Source organism: Rhinoraja longicauda, chromosome 33 (genome assembly GCF_053455715.1).
Source record: "Rhinoraja longicauda isolate Sanriku21f chromosome 33, sRhiLon1.1, whole genome shotgun sequence".
In the NCBI taxonomy this organism is placed as follows: domain Eukaryota; kingdom Metazoa; phylum Chordata; class Chondrichthyes; order Rajiformes; family Arhynchobatidae; genus Rhinoraja; species Rhinoraja longicauda.
Genome location: NC_135985.1, coordinates 7,978,341 through 7,986,339, shown reverse-complemented (window position 1 = coordinate 7,986,339; position 7,999 = coordinate 7,978,341).

The following is a 7,999-nucleotide window of genomic DNA, read 5'->3' as shown; positions in this document are numbered from 1 at the left end:
ATAAATTACCAATGGAATAATATCAGCTTCTCAGAACCTTAGATTTGTTCCAAGGGCACGATAAATTCGGACTGATAGTTTGGATTTGATTGTGTGCTTGGTTTGGGTTACTGCAATCACATTGAAGATTAGGTCAGTAGTGTTTGGTTCACTATGTAAATAACAGCCAGGACTCACCAGGTGCACAACATTCCTAATCTGTTTCTATCACACTGGTTTTCTTTGCTTTATTTGCTCTCCTTATAATGTGCTTTATTAGTCAGTCGAAGAATGATAGTTCATAAGTTAATAAGTTAATAAGTTATAGGAGCAGAATTAGGCCCTGTCAGGTCTACTCTGCCATTCAATCATGGCTGATCTATCTTTTAATACGATACGATACGATGGAACTTAATTAGCCCCGGAGGGAAATTGATCTGCCAACAGTCATAAAAACACAAAAACACAAAATACGTGAAACATGAAATTAAAGTCACGAGCGGAAAGGATTAGGGATGTGCAAAAATTGGGGGGGGGGAGGGGGGGAGGGGGGAGAGTCAGTCTCAGTCTCAGTCTACCCCACGACAGAAGGGGAAGGAGTTGTACAGTTTGATAGCCACAGGGAAGAAGGATCTCCTGTGGTGTTCTGTCCTGCATCTTGGACAAACCAGTCTGTTGCTGAACCTCTCAACCCCATTCTCCTGCCTTCTCCCCGTAACCCCAGGCACCCTTACTAACCAGGATGTGATTGGAATGATAATATGATGCGGAATGATAATATAGTTAGTAAATGAATGATGGCCAAATGACTTTTATTCCAACCTGTTATACATTCTCAAACGTAGAATAATTCATACCACAAATAGTGATATTGATATTTTACTGTGGTTCCAACTTAATTACAGAGTTCACACACCATTTATTGTTTTATGTGCAATATCTACTTCCAGCAGATGCACAAACTGACACAGAAAAATAACTATTAAAATAACTAACATGACTGATAAGTGCTCTGCGGCTGCAAGCTATAATTGGCTCAGAGAGATCAAACTAGCTTCAATTAAGGTTTGAAAGGATATTTTGTCCTCCATGCTTTTGTGATGTCTGCAAAGTACGAGAAAGTGCTTTTGATCACTAATATCCACCTGATTGAAGATCTCAGCAGCACAATGAAACTCCAAGTCTACCCATCCACTCATATAGCTCAATCCCTCATGGCCTGGCCACATCATTGTAAATCTTCTCTGCACTCATTCCAGCTTAATGATATCCTTCCTATGGTACGGTGACCAAAACTGAACACAGTACTCCAGGTATGGTCTCACCAGCGTCTTGTACAATTATAACGTAATTCTATGCTCATTACCTTGACTGACGAAGGCCAATGTACCAAAAGCCTTTTTGGCCACCCTATCTCAGTTCAGTTTCAGTTCTGTTTAGTTCATTGTCTTGTGTACTGTGGTACAGTGAAAAGCTTTTGTTGCGTGCTATCCAGTCAGTGGACAGGCAATACATGGTTACAATCTTGTACATTTACAGTGTACAGCTACATGATAAAGGAATAATGTTTATTGCAAGGTAAAGCCAGCAAAATCCAATCGAGGGTCACCAAAGAGGTAGATAGTCGTTCAGCACTATCTACCTGTGATGACACAGGGAACTATGTACCAGTGTCTTTGTAAAACTACCTGGCCCGCACATCTCCTTCAAACTTCAACATTTCCGCCCTGGGATAAAAGGTTCTGATGCTCTACCGTGTTTACTAACGTGTTTATGCCTCTCATCATTTTACACTCATCAGATCTTCCCTCAGGCTCCGGTGCTCCAGAGACCAGTCCCTGAATGCTGTGGCAGCTGCCAAAGCTCTGTTCCCTCCATCGCCAGGCATCAAAGTCATCACGATTTTCAAATGCTTTTGAACATCTCTGAAATTGAGCAACGTTTGAAATCGAATAAAAGTGGAGTCGTGTTATTTGAAGAAAACGAAAGTTCCACCACGCATTCAAACGTAATGAACAAACTGTACAAAAACTAGAAATGATTCAAATAATTTACTTTTTACATTTCTTTTCCTCTAGCCTTATCATGTGTGGAGGAATCAATGGATCCTTTTGGTAGATCTAAAATGGAGCCCGAAAAACGAGCCGATCTCCATGTGTAACCTCTGTGAGCACCAGCTCTGTGCTGGACTCGGTGAGGCATCCAGTGCTGCAATGAATTGGAAGATACACCATCAAATATCAGTAGCTCGGGACTTCTCTATTTGACTACACGTGCACTGAAATCCCAGTTTTAAGTGTATCTTAATAGGTAAGTAAGCAAGGTAGTGTGTAGCAGCAATATCCAGGCCAACAATGCTCAATAATTTGCACCATCTCTAGGGTATGACTTGGGCAAATTAATGAACTAAATTAGTGTTGAGATGCCTGCAGGAACTGAAATCATCAGAAAAATCTAAATAATTTTTTCCCCCAAAAAAATAAACTTTATTCGAAACGAAAAATATATATAAAACAAGAACTGTGCAAAAACTCTTCTGTCATTCACAGCGGCTGTACATACATTCATTACCGTTGTATTTGGTAGTGTTCACAAAACCCATTATTATACCAGGCAAGAAGATGACTTCTTCAGACCTTTGAAGAAGGGTGTCGACCTGAAACAACACCTATTTCTTTTCTCCAGAGATGCTGTTTGACCCACTTAGTTACTCCAGCTTTTTGTGTCTATCTTCGGTTTAAACCAGCATCTGCAATTCCTTCCTAGACATTATACCAGACACCTAAGCCACTTATGTGCACAACTGGGGTGATATCCCTTCCCTCGTTTGGGGGGCATCTCCACCACACCCTGCCCCCCCCAATGAGCAGCAGTGGAAGGAGGCTAAACTGTGGTCCTCCTCCACAGAGCCTTGGCGTTGGCTGTTTCAGTGCCTCACTCAGCACGTACTCCTGCAGTCTGGAGCAGGCCAGTCGGCAATATTCCCCGACGGTCGTCTCGCTCTGCTGGGAGGTCAAGAGGGTTCAGGCATACCATTCAAAACAAACACCTAAAAATAAGTATCAGGCAAAAGGCAGGGCCGTTTTTACAGCATTATGGGCCCCCGGGCAAAGCAGTGTACTGGGGCCCCTACCGTTACTCTCCCCCACCCCCCTTTCCCTACCAGCCCCCCCCTGTCGTGCCGGCGAAAAGCACTTACCGAAAAGCACTTAGCGATGGACTTAGGGTGCTACATTGTTGCGAAAAGCACTTACAGATCGCTGTGAGAAGCACTTAGGGACCGAAAATGTTGCGAAAAAAGCACTTATTGAACCTACATTTTTAAAGTAGTATTTATTTATTGCAAGTCACTTAACATACACACAAATCAGCATGGGGCCCCTATGCTCGTGGGCCCCCGGGCAAGTGCCCATCAGGCCCATGCGTTAAGACGGCCCTGACAAGAGGAGGTGGTTGAAGCAGGTACAATCACAACATTTAAAAGACATTTGGATGGGTACATAGGAAAATTCATTCCCTCCACAGGTGCCTGACCCACTGAGTACGTCAGTGGTTTGGTTTCCAGCATCTGCAGTCCTTATGTTCCCATCAGAGCTCAGCCAACATAAAATCCAGAAGGATTTATCCCATGCAAAGTGATACACATCTGGAACACCATCACAGGGCTGCAGAAGCTGGATTAATTCAAACTTTCAAGCCTTGATTGATGAATTTTATCTTTGCGATGATTATCAAAAGATAACATTAACAAACATAAGCCCATGAATGAACAATAGATGCAAATTAACCCAAAGATCTTAAATGTCATTAAGTCATGAAGCAAATAATTATAATTTGGGAATGTTGCTGCTTGTAAGTATTCTCATTTGTCCTACTAAAGGTTCAATGAATAATATTATATTGTGTAGGAAGGAACTGCAGATGCTGGTTTAAACCAAAGATAGACACAAAAAGCTGGAGTAACTCAGCGGGTCAGACAGCATCTCTGGAGAAAAGGAATGGGTGACGTTTTGGGTCGATTGTCCACCATACTATATAGTCGATATAGAGACTAAATTGTATTGGAATCAACCAGATGAAGTTAAAGTAAGTGGTTCTAATTGCAGATTATTTTTAATGGGTTAGATAATACAATATAGACAATACACTGAGATTGAGGAAAGATAAAAAATAAAGAAAATAAATACAAGACCGACAGAAGTATGAGAAAACCAAACCATTAGGCACCATTTACAACACAGACCTGAAAATATAACAGATACATTTAAGATAGACACAAAATGCTGGAAATACCTAGCGAGACAGGCAGCATCTCTGGAGAGAAGGAATGGGTGACGTTTCAGGTCAAGACCCTTCTTCAGCATGTTGTGTCTATATTCAGTCATAAACCAGCATCTGCAGTTCATTCCTACACATTAGCAGATACATTCATAAACCTTTTGATCAAAACATTTTCTATTGTTCAGCATCACCAGGGTACATCCATACGCCATCTTTTCATCCCCTAAATTAAGGAGTCAAGGGTCAAGAGTGTTTAATTATCATATGTACCTAAATGGAACAATGAAATTCTTACTTGCAGCAGCACAACAGGTTTGTAAATACAATGCTCAACAGATAACATAGAGAGAGTCACAGAGTCACTATGCCGGAAACAGGCCCTTCGGCCCAATTTCCCCATGCTGACTAAGATCTCCCAACTACACTAGTCCCACCTGCCTATGTTTGCCCCATATACCTCTCAACCTTTCCTATCCATGTATGTCCAAATATCTTTTAAATGTCAAGTGTTTTTTTTATCATACGTTCCAAAAAGGAACAATGAAATTCTTAATTATACCGTCCCTAGAGATATGGATGTTGTTCTAGTACCTGCCTCAACTGCCCCCTCTGGCAGCTCGCTCCATATACCCACCATCCTCTGTGTGAAAAAGTTGCCCCTCTGCTTCCTATTACATCCATCGATTTTAAAATGTGATTTTGCTCACAGTTCCAGCATCCGGCAGTTCTTTGCGTTTCCATTATAAAATTTGAGCTTAGCCAACATAAAATCCAGAATTTAAACCGTTCCTGTCCTGTTTAAATTTTAAGCGTAATAAACAAAACAAAGTAATATGTCCAATAAATAAAAATCCCTAATATAATGCAAAACAAACAAAAGCCTGAAGTCTCCTAGTTGCAACCAAGACAGTTCGTAGTTCAAGGTTTAGTTGGTGTTTTATAGTGTTCAATAGCTTGATGGTTGTTGGGAAGAAGCTGTCCTACCATGTCACAAACAACCTAATATCTAATGAGAATCAGCAATTATAATAGAGAATCGTTTCACTTTTGCACCAGCAACTATAATGTGCCATTTGTGTTGTACATGTGATTCTTTTCTTTTGAAATTCAGCCTGATTACCCTGAGACTGGGCTACATCAATGAAAGATTGGACACGTTAGAGGCAGGAAACATGTTCCCAATGTTAGGGGAGTCCAGAACCAGGGGCCACAGTTTAAGAATAAGGGGTAGACCATTTAGAACGGATGTGAGGAAAAACTTTTTCACTCAGAGAGTTGTAAATCTGTGGAATTCTCTGCCTTAGAAGGCAGTGGAGGCCAATTCTCTGAATGCATTCAAGAGAGAGCTAGATAGAGCTCTTAAGGATAGCGGAGTCAGGGGGTATGGGGAGAAGGCAGGAACGGGGTACTGATTGAGAATGATCAGCCATGATCACATTGAATGGCGGTGCTGGCTCGAAGGGCCGAATGGCCTCCTCCTGCACCTATTGTCTATTGTCTATTGTCTATAGGATTTTACAAAATCATAATAAGTAAATCTACAATATACAACTGAAAAAAGTAAATTGTCCACTCTATTCTTTCCTTCAATGCAAAAATAACAATTGTGACTCACTTTCCTTTTAGATATTGGCTGATCAACCTGACCTAGATTACTCCTTTTACAGAACATAGCCAAAGTCCGAGGTTAAAAAGCTGCTGTTGACTGTCTCCGAGGTGCATCCACTGATTAAATAATGATCGAGTTACAGTAAGCCATTTTATAATCGAGTTACAGTAAGCCATCCGGAGAAATCTGCATCTTCCTCACAAATAATGAATAAAGTGCCACTCTTTGGTTGTTGCAAAGAAACCTTTAATGAATGAAATGATCTTGACTTTTAAACAATCGTCATTATTCCTGATTAACTCAGCAACAATATGGCAGCGCATCCAGTGTGTATGGTCCCCTGGAGAAATTACCTTGTAGATTTTAAGTTTTTTAGGTCTAGTTTTAGTTTTGGAGATTTAGTTTAGTTTAACTTAGTTTAGCTTAGAGGTACAATGTGGAAACAGGTCCTTTGCCCCACCAAGTCCACGCCGACCAGCGAGTATACTAGTTCTATCCTACACACAAGAGACAATTTTCCAGAGGCCAATTAACCTACAAACCTGCCGCCTTTGGGAAGGAGAATAGGAAAAAAACTGCAGATGCTGGTACAAATCGAAGGTAAACAAAAAAATACCGTTGTGACTCAGCGGGTCAGGCAGCATCTCTGGAGAGAAGGAATGGGTGACCTTTTCTTCTGTCTGAAGAAGGGTCTCGACCCGAAACGGCACCCATTCCTTCTCTCCAGAGAAGCTGCCTGACCCGCTGAGTTACTCCAGCATTTTTTGTCGGCCACCTTTGGGATGTGAGAGGAAACTAGAGAACCTGGAGGAAACCCACACAGTCACCGGGAGAACATGCAAACTCCGTAAAGACAGCACCCGTAGTCAGGATCGAACCAGGGTGTCTGCCGCTGTGAGCACGCACCTCCACCAGCTGCACCACTGTGCCATTTTAATGTTTTACACGCACTCAAAATGCACATTCCGAAATCTATCTCTTGCCACAATTTTGCTTAAATGAAAAGATGGTAATCATTTAATAGGTTCCATTTATGGCATGGCATTCTGAAAACATGAGCTCTTGTTCTGTTCATTTATATTTCCTTCAGAAGTTTGGGCTTTCAGAGCGCAGGGACAAGTGTGGGCACAGATGGAATGATCTGTCTACAATTTGGCCAGCTGTTACTGGGCATAAATGGCAGAACTGCACCTGTTTTCCTCTGCGTATGGTGGTTACATGTCCCCTTTGAACAAACATAAAACATAGAATGACACAGCAAAGGAACAGGCCCTTCAGTCCACAAGTTCCTTGCCAAGAATGATGCCCAAACTGATCTCCACTGCATTCACATAATCCATAACCCTCCAACCCCTGCATATCCTTGTGCCGATCTAAAAGCCTCTAAAACACCACAATTGTATCTGCCTCCACCACCTCTGGCAGCCCATTCCAGTCACCAACCACTCTCTGTGTCAAAAACTTGCTCTGCCCATCTTCTTTAAACATTGCCCCTGTCATCTAAAGCTGTGCTCTCTAGTCTTTGACATTTCTACCCTGGGAGAAAGGTTCTGGCTGTCTACCCTGTCTATGCCAAAGAAGGTATTTAAAAAGTTGCTGGTAATCTTTGCTGAAGTTCACCCAACATTAGGAAGTTTTAGGATACATGACTTGTTTCACTTCAAGGTGTGGCACTTAACTTCAAGTGGCACAACAGGTAGAGTTGCTGCCTTACAGCGCCAGAGACCCGGGTTCGATCCTGATCACGGGTGCTGTCTGTATGAGTTTGTATGTTCTCCCTGTGACTGTGTGGGTTTTCTCTGGGTGCTCCGGTTTCCTCCCACACTCCAAAGATGCATAGGTTTGTAGCTTAATTGGCTTCAATAAAAATTATAATTTGTCCCTAGTGTGTAGGATAGTGCTAGGATACCGGGATCGCTGATCAGCGTGGACTCGGTGTGCCGAAGGTCCTGTTTCCACGCTGTATCTCTAAAGTCTAAAGAACCATTATATCCTTGAAGTATAGGGTTTCAGGCTGCAAATTGGACCTTCTAGGTTCAATCCTATCTTCTGGCCAGGCCCGGGTACAAATCTTTCAGGCACGTTCATAACTGTAAAACCTAAATGTGAGTTCAATTCAACCATGTGCAA